The sequence below is a fragment of the Lutra lutra genome, chromosome 11 (assembly GCF_902655055.1).
Source record: "Lutra lutra chromosome 11, mLutLut1.2, whole genome shotgun sequence".
NCBI classification, from domain to species: Eukaryota; Metazoa; Chordata; class Mammalia; order Carnivora; family Mustelidae; genus Lutra; species Lutra lutra.
The window spans coordinates 45,773,652-45,786,743 of record NC_062288.1 but is presented as its reverse complement, the minus strand read 5'-3'; the positions used below and the strand labels follow the sequence as shown (position 1 = coordinate 45,786,743).

At 35.6% G+C, this 13,092-nt stretch overlaps 1 long non-coding RNA gene across 1 annotated transcript in view; it reads left to right on the top strand.

Moving 5' to 3' along the window:
- The window catches only part of LOC125080854 (uncharacterized), a 39,414-nt gene that overhangs the window by 18,826 nt on the left and 7,496 nt on the right, over positions 1-13,092 (top strand). The window contains exon 2 of the long non-coding RNA XR_007121516.1: positions 307-360. This is a non-coding gene — a long non-coding RNA (uncharacterized LOC125080854). The remainder of the gene's footprint in view (positions 1-306; positions 361-13,092) is intronic.

Below are 13,092 nucleotides of genomic sequence, written 5' to 3'. Positions count from 1 at the left end.
ACGTGACTAAGCTTTAACAATCATCCAGAAAGAATCTTTTTTTTTTTTTTAAGATTTTATTTATTTGTCAGAGAGAGAGGGAGAGAGAGCGAGTGCAGGCAGACAGAATGGCAGGCAGAGGCAGAGGGAGAAGCAGGTTCCCTGCTGAGCAAGGAGCCCGATGCGGGACTCGATCCCAGGATGCTGGGATCATGACCTGAGCCGAAGGCAGCTGCTTAACCATCTGAGCCACCCAGGCATCCCCAGAAAGAATCTTATTGTCTTCATGGATCAAATGTTTCTAACTGGATCAATATCCTTTGACAGGGGTGGAAGTCAACTGGAAATGATACTAGTACTAAAGCCACTGGAAGCATCCAGGTGAGTTGGATAGTTACCTCAGCTTGTGTCTAATACAAATGCTTATTTAGATTAATATTTAGGAGGTTAGCATGGCTTATAAAAGGATAATATTTATAACACTTAAAATACCGTGTGTAAGGAGTTTCCAAAAATCTTCCCTTGCTTACTTAACGTGTTCCATGGTCTATAAGCATCAGCATTACTGGAATTTGTTAGAATCTCAGACTACATCTAAACCAGAGTCAGAATGTGTTTTGACACATTCTTTTAAATGATTTATATGTACATTAAGCTGGAGGAGACCACATAAAAGTTGTCAAGTCAGCACAGTGATAGTTTTCACATGATAATTTCTAATCATGTATTATTATATAACTTGGATTTTTCTTTATGATTATTTGACTGTTGAATGGAGTTTGGTTTCCTATCCTAAAAATGTAAATTATGTTAGATAGTTATATACCTATCAGTATAACATCTTAGTTAACTCATTCTCTCCTTACATTAGGAGTTATAGGGGTGCCTGGGTGGCTCAGTGGGTTAAAGCCTCTGCCTTCAGCTCAGGTCATGATCCCAGAGTCCTGGGATTGAGCCTTGCATTGGGCTTTGCTCAGCAGGGAGTCTGCTTCCCTCTCTCTCTGCCTGCCTCTGCCTACTTGTGATCTCTGTCTGTCAAATAAATAAATAAAATCTTAAAAAAAAAAAGATTAGGAGTTACCATTCAATATTAAAAACATAAGCTGAAATTGAAGAATAATTAAGTATGCAACTAGTATGCCATATTTTTTATCTGAAGGTAAAGTATACGTCAAAGAATTCTTTGTAACCGGAAAAAAAGAAACTGGTAAACTAAAGATACATACAGTTGTATTTAAGAATACTACTTTAAATTTTTGGAAATGTAAAGCATGCATTTATATGTATTATAAAAATTTTTTCTGATATTAGAAAACATTGTCATTTGGAGAACTGCTAGAACTTCTTAAATTCATGTATTTCAAGTGAAATATATGTTAAAGAAATGTAATTTTCTACATTTTTTTTGGCTTTTTCCTCTGCTTTTAAAGTCCTTATTTATCTGGAATTATCTGTTCAGATCAATGTGGAAAAACTCTGTATAGGAGCTGAATTCCTGGGTGTTTGTGGTATACGTAGGAGGTCTCTATTGTAAAATCAAGAATCTGAGATATTTTTGTGTCTGATATGTGGATACGTACATGTAACTGATATTTATGGGACCTGGCCTAATAAATTCTCTGCCAAACTGAATACTTGAAGGTTGTGGTAAATCTGCTAAAAACCCAGAATTAAAAGAAAATTAAAGTTCCAAATTATTAAAGAACTGGCTTGCTTAATAAGATAATGAATGATGAATAGATTTGGTAGAAAATCATATACTAGGGTCACTAGTCACTTAAAATATTTATTTTAAGAGTTACTGACTCTTTATTTTTAATTTTTTATATACCAGAAAGTTTAGTGCATCCATGCTAAGGGAGACTATTTGTAATATAACTTGTTTTAAATTCAGCCTTGCACAACAGAATTATGTGGGAAGTGACGACTTATTCTGGAATTCAGTTACTGTCAAGTAATAAACACAATTTCAAACACCATTTGAGAAGTTCTTGCTGACAACTTTAGGAATTGATAAGAACAAAGGTGAAGAACTCATGCATACTTTTAGTACATTATCTTAGACATTGACAAAAAAATAGAATTATTATTTTAGGTGGTCTTTGTTCTTCAGTGCCAGCTGTCTTAAACAAATTATCTTTATAGTTTCTGCTATTATGCTAGTTTCTTTATTTTGCCAAAGTCTTTCTGTTTGTTTTGCTAAAATCGTAAAAGGTATCACAACTTTTTTGTAGCTTTGGAAACCAAGGCATGTCCTCTGAATTCCATCTCTTTAATCACATTTTGCTCTCTCACTCTTCTTTTCTCCCCTACTCTTTAAAACTTCTCATGGTTCCTGTATTACTTTTATGTATTTATCTGCTGTGGGCAACTTGTAGCAGTTAATTATAGAAGGTCTATTCTAATTCCTTTTGGGTCAACAACATTGTTCATGTGAATTAAGAACTTGTTAGCACCACTTAGAAAGAAAGTACAAAAATTCATTTATTAGATGTAGTGGAAACAAGGCAAAAACATGGAAATGGCACCAATCACCCTTTGGGTCTTGCAGGGATTATGTTTCCTGGGCCAAGATTTAGTTGCTGTAGAGCCCCTATCTTTATAGCTTTGCTGGCTGTTATGAAGGAAAAGATATGGTTTGAGTTGGTTCTCAAAACACCATCTAAGCAAATATGGTATAGAATGCAACAACCTAATTCCTTGTTTGTGAGTCAATATACGTCATGCAGCTCTGATTCATTAAAGCAAAGTGGGTTTGTTTGTTTGTTTGTTTTTGAAATATATATGGGAGAAAGCTTATCTTCAAAGAATAAATTATTTTTTCTCAAGAAGAAAACTTTTCATTATATTAGAAATAAAACCATTTACTTGGGCAGACAGTGCTGATCAGAACAGAATTTTCTGTATGCTTTTGATTATAAAACAGGTTTTATGATCTAAATATACTATCGTATTCTGTCCATTTTTTTAAGAAGAAAATTCAAACAGTACTATTCATCAGCTGATAATCTTCAAAATACAAGCTGACTCCTTTTCTTTTTCTTAAACAAGTTTAGACATTCACAAGTAAAAGTATAAGAAATGGTTTCTATGGAATCAGTGTCTTTGATCATATTCAATTCAAGTACATGCTTTTTTAAGATCAGAAATTAATATCGTTTCTATTGAATATTTTAAGACAAAGAGTATGCAACATACAACCACTTATGACCAGAAATTCTAAAATATCAAGAAAATAGCTTATTATCTATACAAATAAAAATATTTATAATTTTGATACTCTCTGTAACAAAAACAAGTCAAATATAGGTAGCATGAAAAGCAAACATCAAACAAGATGGGATAATTGAAGAAAATATTCTAGACAAAACACATAATAAATTTATTACCTAAGAGTTACATGTCTCTTATTGCCACAAGGAGCCTCATTCCCTAGTCATCCATGTCCCTAGTCACCATTTTAGAGAGAGAGGTGGAGATAGAGACAGTCATTTAAAAGATCTATTGTGTTGTCCAAATGATCAACTATAACTTAAAGGGACTTTTTTTTTTTAATGCAGTTCTTTTTTTTTTTTTTAAGGATTTTATTTATTTATTTGACAGACAGAGATCACAAGTAGGCAAAGAGGCAGGCAGAGAGAAAGGAGGAAGCAGGCTCCCTGCTGAGCAGAGAACCCAGATGCGGGACTCCCATCCCAGGACCCTGAGATTTTGACCTGAGCCGGAGGCAGAGGTTTAACCCACTGAGCCACCCAGGCGCCCCTTAAAGGGACTTTTGAAGGTATTCAGTCAGTCTCAGTTTAAATTAAGTTGGATAGTAGGGACATTTAGCTTATATTTTCTCATGCTAATGAACAGGCAGAGGTTTATGAATAAGTCTAGGGGGCGCCTGGGTGGCTCAGTGGGTTAAGCCGTTGCCTTCGGCTCAGGTCATGATCTCAGGGTCCTGGGATCGAGTCCCACATCGGGCTCTCTGCTCAGCAAGAAGCCTGCTTCCCTCTCTCTCTCTGCCTGCCTCTCCGTCTACTTGTGATCTCTCTCTGTCAAATAAATAAATAAAATCTTTAAAAAAAAAGAAAAAAAAAAGAATAAGTCTAGATTCACTGTTGCCTTGTATTCATTCAGCAAATAGTACTGAATACCTTTTATATGCTAGTCACTGTTCTAGATAATAGAAATACAAAAGCAAGCAAAACAAGTCCTTGTCTTCAAGGGGCATACCTGTGGGGAAGTGGAAGAACACTGATAAAAAACCAATATGGATCAATATACTAAAATGTCAAGTGCTGGTAAGTGCAATGGAGAAATATAAATTAAAGTAAAAGAAGATAAAGGGGTGATGTTTTATGTAGGTCTTTCTGAAAGGTTGGTGTTCCAGCAGGAAGCTGATTAAAGGGAAGGAGCCAGCTATGTGTAGGAAGAACATCTCACAGAGGAATAGCAATGGCTCTGATGTAGGAGAGTAAGAGGCATATTCCTGCCTGGGGTTGTCCAGTGCGCCTGAAGAAGAATGAGCAAAGGGTACCGTAATCAGAATGAAGGTCAGAGAACTAGCCTGGGTTCAGCTCATCAAGAATTGTTATTATTTGCTCAGTATAATGGGAAGCCATAGGAGAGTAGGTAGGGAAATGATAGCACACGTTTACATTTTAAAAGAATCTCTATGCTTGCTATGTGACAAATGGATTGTGGGATTCAGCAAGAACAGAAGTAGGTTGTCCAGTTAGGAAGCTTTCACAGTAGTCCAGGCAAGAGATAATAGCTTGTATTAGAGTAGTGGTGGTGGAGGTGATAATAAATGGACAGATTTCAGGTATATGATGAAGTTGAATTGATAGAATTTAGTGATAGATCATTTGTGGATGGTAGTAAAGAGAGAAAGAAGGTTAACTCCATTGTGTCTTTATCTTGTTCTCTCTCAAGTCTCTCTCTAGTTGTCTAGCCTTCTTCTCAGCCCCCCATCTCTCCTTTCTTCTTTCTCCTTTTTCTCACATACACCTCATTCTCAATTTTCTCTTCTTTCCTTCACATTCCTCCTCCTCTTGTGCTCTTCTCTATCTTCTACCTCATCTTTCCTTTTCGTTTTTTCCCTCTTTTGTTCTCTCTTATTCTTATTTTAAATATAACTGTTTTCTGTGCCAGGAATCAATTATAGGGAACCAGAGTTGGGAGCCTTACAGGAAGACTTTTCATGACTAGGATGGTGAATAGTACATGTGATATATGATACGTGGTTATATTTGGGATTTGAAGGTTGAGCCAACTACATTTACTGATGGATTGAATATAGTAGGTGGGCTGTGGAGGTAAATCATAATGACTCCAATGATTTTGCCCTGAGAAAAGTATAAAATTTGGTATCATCAACTGAAATGAAGAAACAGGTTGGCTGGGAGTTATATATGGAGTAAGACAAAATTTTTTAACACTTTCATTTTCGCATGCCTATATTCAACATCAAGTAGAGACGTAGGGTAGTCTGGAGCCTAGGAGAGAGATCAAAGAAAGCTATATTCATTGGGTTGTATCGGCAAACCTACACGAGGCAGGCCTTTGATTAGTTAGGCTCCCAAAATCCCTTCCTCTGGACTATAGGCAGAACCTATGAACCTATGACTTACTTATGATATATACACTATGACAAGGGTGATGGAATGTCATTCCCATGTTTAAGTTATATAAGTATCTTAGCAGCCTGAAGAGATTCTCTTGCTGGCCTTGAATAAGCAAAGTCATGTTGTAAACTCCCCACAGATAAGGGACACATGGCAGGCAACTGAAGGTGACCTTTGAGACCTGAGAGCAGCCTGTCTCCAACAGCTAGTAAGAAGCTGGGCCCTAAGATTGAGAACTGCACAGAAATTCTGCCAAAAACCTGGAAGAGTTTTAGAAGTAGATACTTTACTAGTTGAGTTATAGCTCAAGAACATATCTGAGAACGCAGCCAGCCTGGAAGACATGTTGGTGGAAGGCTTGTGAGACACTAAGCCAAAGACTCAGCTAAGCTACACCTAAACTGCTGACACACAGAAACTGCTAAGCTGCTAAATTTGTGGTAATTTGTTACTCATCAATACATAACTAACACACAGTTCTCTTCAACTGTAGATGGTGCTTAGTACATGGACCTTGATGAAATCACTTAGACTATAATGCCCGATGAACAATCCAACACTAGTTACAGATCGCTTTTTAGTGAAAAAAAAAAGTATATACATATATGCATACATGTACACACATATATGTATATATGTGTATTTTGTATATAAAGACTCTAACTATTGCCACTAAGTCTAAATCCAAGTTTTCAGGAAAGAAATTTCTTATTTGACAAGCTCAGATAAAATGCCTACCCATAAACCAAATGCATGTAGCCCTGAAGAATTCAGGGTGCCTAGAAGAAACAGATTGGCGAGGGCTACATCTGTGTGGACAAGGGGAAGAGAATGTGTAGTGATGAGAGAAGAAAACCATGGGCTTAGCCAACACCCTCACATTCTTCAGCCTTATCTGTCCACCAGAAACAATGTAGAAAGATGCTTTTTCTCCTTTGTTTTTTAAAATTTCTTAGCTAATTCACATAGGGTCTGTACCGGTCGGAATACTGGATAACAGTTTTTCTACTATGTGACATTATTTTTTGAGGAAGTCAAATTCATAAAACGAGCAAACTACATTTGTCATAATACTGGATACTGGAGAGACTTTGCATTCATGTTTTAAAATCTGTACCAGAGACCTAATGTTCTCTGCCATGTGGTATTTTTTATTTTGCTGTAGTGTGCATGCTAGAAGGTGAGCTGTTTGTGTTTCTTCCTCCTTGACCTATAAAAAAAATGATCAAGTTCCTTTAATAAAATACATTTGATCCTCCAAAGTGGTGAGCACTGATAAAACACAATAACACTCTGAACAAATTAAGGGGTCAAAGAAAGGATAATCTATTCAGCAGTAGGACTGGCTCATACCACAGCCAGTCCTATTTGAGGATTAATGTGACTCTATGTAAGTCTTATTAGCAATAACGTCTTATACCCTATACCAAGGGCTCTGAATATTTTAGTTCTGAGCTATAAATGTCTTAATCTAGACAGTATTTGCCAAATTGCCTCATTACATTTCACTTGGTTTTGACATTCTACCAATTTTATGTTATCAACCTGAAGCTGAGATCAATAGTGTTTTTATCATTTTTGTTCTCAGATCAGTATCAATATCCTAAATTACTATAAATAGTTGACCCTCAAACTCCGTCAGTTATGTAATTGGTTCACTACTTGGAATTCATGACAAACATTCACATTGTTAATAACTTATGCTGAATTGCTCCTTGTGTTTTTACCTAGAGCAGTTTCAGGTGTAAGGTATCATAGACCATCTGCAGTCCCTACAAAATGATTTTACAGTTTAAGTCCAGAAAGGGTGAGAAAGCCCTGCCATTGTCAACTCTTAGAGAAAAATAAAGGATCTCTTTTCTTGCAAATGCATTGTTAATTTCTATAAATTATAACCAGAATTACCCATTCATTATGCTTAACTATTCAGTGTTGAGTAGAATGTTTTATTAATCTCTTGTCCATTAGATACCTGATTATAACACAAAGTCAAAGTATAAAATTTACATGTCACATGTGCATTGGTTGTTTAAACCTCATAATGTTTTATGTAAAATTTTCAGAGTGTAAGAGCCATTTGGGTGCTAATTTTTTTGTGATTTTTCCTCAGTTGTTTTTAGAATAATTTGATTATGACACAATTAGAGTGTTGTCTGACTTTACTAAACAAGCTTTCTTCTTTACATTTTATTTATTTCTCTTCAATTCCTTAGTTTTCTTGCTTATCCACTTAGGTGGAACTCTGTGAAATTGCAATTTCTATGATTTCTTTCATTTGGCTCAAATTATTAGAAATTATAACAGAAAATGGATGAATGTTTATCATACTGAGAGTATTTGTCTTTGAAGAGCCAATGAATAATCTTATACATCAATTTTTTTCTTAAAAAAATGAATTGAAATTACTAGATAAACTTCAGATTTAGCTTCATCAATATAAACATTATATTCTGTCAAGGTTCTAAGATCAATTTTTCTGAGGTTAATCGTGTTTTAGACATTATTATTTACTGTGAAATACTATTCATCTTGCCAAGAAGATGTGATATTTCTACCTGAAAGCACACGAAGCATATTCCTTCCTGATTAATTATTTTGTCTTTAAAGCTTGATAAATGACCTTTCATACTACCGAATTGTGAATTCTGTGTAAATTTCTAGTTATTATACAAAGGGCCTACATTGACAGGATAATTCTGTAGTGCCTTTTTCTTGCTCTATGAACAGTCAAGATGTAAAATTGATAGCCTTTTAAATAAATAAATAATATATAAACATATGCTGTAATTATTTTCTATGTTCATATAAAATAACAAATGACCAGAAATCTTAATCTTTGCTTATGTTTTGTTTTAACTAGATGGACTATTATTCAGTGATGGTATAAATAAGATGGAGTCAGAATTAAAAACAGTACCTGTTGTTCATATTTTGTGCTCTAGTCAGATTATTTTGAGAAAAATTTTTTAAAAGCTGAAAATACCTTTAGATTTAAAACTACAGTATGGAAATAAAAGCTTTAGAGAACTAAATTTCTTAAGTATTTTCCAAAAATGGTCTTTATAGATGTTGGCTAAGTTTTCATGGAGTTAAAGGAAAAGAAAATACAAAATTAAGCCACTAGTTTAATTTTATCTTGTAGACTAGAGATTTGTAACAATTTTATTCTATCACAGAAAAATCTTCCATTCTTTTGCTCCCTTTCTCCTCTCCCTTCCCTTCTTCCTTTTTTTTTTTTAAGATTTTATTTATTTATTTGAGAGAGAGAGAGAGAGAGAGTATGAGAAGGGGGAGGGTCAGAGGGAGAAGCAGACTCCCTGCAGAGCAGGGACCCCAGGATCATGACCTGAACTGAAGGCAGTCACTGAACCAAGTGAGCCACCCAGGTGCCCTTCCTTTTTCTTTTTTAAGTCGGGCTTAAGCAACTGAACCACCCAAGCACCCCTTTCTTCTTTTCTTTTTTCTCCTTTTGGTAGAATCAACACAAAAGGTGGAAAATAAGTTGAGTAGAAGAGATGGGAAATATTCTTAATGCCACAGATACTTTGAGTGACAAAATGATAATCTTAAAGATAGGAAAAGATTTGGCAATTCCTTTACTCATGTGTTATGGAGGCCTTTTATCCCCAATAATGCTGTTTGTAAGATGACAATGATTTATCTTAGATATCCTCAGTGTTACTCTGTCTGTCATTCTCACTGTGAGGCTCTTTATCCAATTTCACAGATGATAATTTCTAGTTTGTAAACCATTGGTTATCAATTAAAAGAAATCATCCAGAACTAAGTCTTTGGTTAGAATAATTAATCTTTATATAGTTTTAATCCCTATTTGATGAAGTGATCTGTATCAAAGAATGGAATATTTACTCCAAATCATACCCTTGGTATACTGATAATCAATTTTTTTCTATCATTTAGTCATCTAGAAGAAAGGGAAAGGAAAATGATGTATTTCACATTATAGGCCATCACTCATCATGTTGCAAATCATACTGCTTCACTAAATGAGGAGTTCTGAATTCTTTACTTTCCTATGCAAGGTCAATTCTGGATGTAAAATAAGGAATAATTAAGAATAATAAATGAATAATGACAAAAGTATTAAATATTAGTCTTTGGGGCGCCTGGGTGGCTCAGTGGGTTAAGCCTCTGCCTTCGGCTCAGGTCATGATCTCAGGGTCCTAGGATCGAGGCCCGCATCAGCCTCTCTACTTGGCAGGGAGCCTGCTTCCCCCTCTCTCTCTGCCTGTCTCTCTGCCTACTTGTTCTCTCTCTCTGTCAAATAAATGAATAAAATCTTAAAAAAAAAACTTAAAAAAATATTAGTCTTTGTTTAGTGTATAGTATATAAGGTATTGTATTTCTTTTATATCAAATTTTTATATTGTAATAGAAAATATATACTAAATATTGCTTTAAAATCTGTTTTCAAATTCTGTAACTATACCTCAAGACTGTATATGTCATTATTTAAACCAATGGCTCTCAACTGGGGATGATTCTTCCCTTTCAGGGACCATTTGGCAATGTTCAGAGACATTTTGGTCATAATTTAGAGTGTGCTGCTGGCATCTGATAGATGGAGGCCAGCGATGCTGCTAAAACATCCTACAGTGTACAAGGCATCCCCTTCTAACAAAGAATTATCTGGCCTAAAATGTTAATGAAACTCTGATGTAAGCAGATATGTATTGAGTACTTACTCTGTGTTTAATATTGTGCTTAGGAATGTTGAGGGATACAATATAAGCCAGGTAATCAGTACACTCAAGTTGAAATCCCAAAGAAGAACTGGGTTGAAAGTCCAAACAAAGATGATGGTGGTAGCAAATTGATTAATATATCACAAAAAGACAAAATAAAAATCCATGAAGGCTTGGTGGAGCCCAACTCACATTTGTTTGGGGAATTAGTTTTATAGAAACTGTAACAGTTATGTATTTTTCCCCCACTTTTTCCAAGTAGATAATTCTTGTACTTGGTTATAAAATACTAAAGATAAAAAAGAGAACTCATTGAAAAATAAATTTCCCTCTCTGGTCATCCCAATCGCCACTTTTTTTCCCCCCTTCCTTTTTGTGGATCCTATCCATGGCCTACAATTCCTTTAAGATACATGTATATCACCTTGTATGGATGCATTATAATTTATTTAATAAGATTCCTATTGATAAACATTTAGATTATTTCATTTTTCTGTGACTGCTAAAGAGTGCTGAGATGAATATATCCTTTTCTACATTAGAGTGCGTATCTAAAGGATAACTAGAAGTGGGACTATGGTTTCAGAATTGATTTAAAATTTGCATTTTGAAGAATATTTTTCAACTTGTTTCCTGTGGCAGTCAGTCTCCAAAATGATCCCCAGTGATCTTTTTCTCAGAAATAGATGCTCCTGTGTAGCCCCCTCCCACATTGAACAATGCTGACCCAAGTGACCAATAGGCTATTAGGGAAATGATATGTGACTACAAGAGGCTGGGGCATAGAAGACATAGCAGTTACCACCCTACCTTTTTTTTTTTTTTTTTTTTTTTTAAATCTCTGGCTCTAGGGGACTCTAGTTGCCATGTCATGAGAACTCTCAAGTGTCCCAGGGAGAGGCTTGCATATGGAGGATCTGAGGATTCCCACCAACAATCAGCACCAACTTGCTAGCTAGCTGTGCGAATCCCTGTAGGAGTAGATCACCCAGCCCTACCTAATCCAGCCTTGAAATGACTGCAGCCCTGACTAACATCCTGGTTGCCGCTTCACAAGGGACCCTGCGCCAGAACTTCCCAGCCTAAACTGCTCCCAGAGAAGTTGTCAGACAAAATAAATGTTTATTGTTATTTTAAACCTCTGGGTTTTAGGGCAATTTGTTAAGCAGCAGTAGATAACTGATAAACATTCTTCATGGAAGCCATTACAATTTATGCTTCTAATAGCAGTGTATGAGTTTGTCTGATATCTTATACCTACCCTTTCAGTCAGTGTGGCATCTTTTTTTTATTTTAATGCTTTCCATTGATAAAGGTAAATAATAACGTGTCATTGTCAGCTGAATTGCATTCTTTGAATGCTATTGAACGTATTTTCATGTATTTAAGAATTATTTTTTAAAAAAGATTTTTATTTACTCATTTGAGAGAGAGAGAGAGTGCACACAAGCTGGGGTGGAGGGGGGTAGGGGTGGAGGGCTGAGGGAGAAGCAGGGGTGGAGGGAGGCTGCTTGATGCTAGCCTCCATGCAGTGCTTAGTCCCCTGACCCTGGGATACAGCCTGAGCTGAAGGCAGACGCTTAATGGACTGAGCCACCCTGGCATCCCTATTTAAGAATTCTTTAAATCAATATGATATCTATTCACATATCTTGCTAATTTTTCTACTGGTTTTTTTGGTCATTTCCTTATTTATAGGAAGTGATCCTATTTTGAGAAAATTTGCAATTTGTGTGTGATATCAGTTGCAAATGTTTTTTTCCCTCCTTTGCTTTTTTAAAAGTGATTTTTTAAATTAAATATTTAAAATTTTTTTCGTAGTCAAAGTCTTCAACATTTAAAAATGGTTTCTGGGGGCGCCTGGGTGGCTCAGTGGGTTAAGCCGCTGCCTTCGGCTCAGGTCATGATCTCAGGGTCCTGGGATCGAGTCCCACATCGGGCTCTCTGCTCAGCAAGAAGCCTGCTTCCCTCTCTCTCTCTCTCTATGCCTTCCTCTCCGTCTACTTGTGATCTCTCTCTGTCAAATAAATAAATAAAATCTTAAAAAAAAATAAAAATAAAAATGGTTTCTGGGCTTCATGCCATAGTTATAAAACTCATCCCATTTTTCAGATGATTTTTTAAATTCTACCATGGGTAGAAATTGTTTAGTATTTCTGAGTGTCCTTTTTTATATTTAAATACTTAATTCATCTGGAGTTTAAGTTATAAGGTAAGACTTCTGCTTAATTTTATTTTCTTATTCCAATTGGATATTCATTTTATTGAAATGACAATAATTACAAAATAACCTTTCTTCTCATTTGAATTTTTTTTCTTTTTTATACTAAATGGCATTGTATTTGATCAGCTTCTGGTCCTTAGAGTATGTTTCATTGATTGAGCTCTTTACCTATGTCATGCTGGCTTAGGGTTACATTGTTGTTCTTGTGATATGCTAATTTTCAGCATGATTCTGACTCTACTCATTCATTTCAATATTGAACACTTGCTGTCCAGTTTTTAAGTGGTCAGGAGTTTCTATTTTTGTGGAAATGCACCTCCTAGTAGAGAAAAATAACAGCCCCCAAACAGATCAATCTATGATAGGAGGAAACCAAAACAGTATACACAACCAGGTTTTTATAGGAGTTTCAGTGACAGTGTCTTTGAGGAGGAATGAAGGTGATTCCATAGAGTATAACTGGCAGATAGAACACAGAGTGTAAAGGCTGATAGGCTGGAGCTTGAAAAGCTTGTTTGTGGAATGTGACTGGAGAAAAGTGGAAAAGCCGAAAAAATGGAGGAGTTAA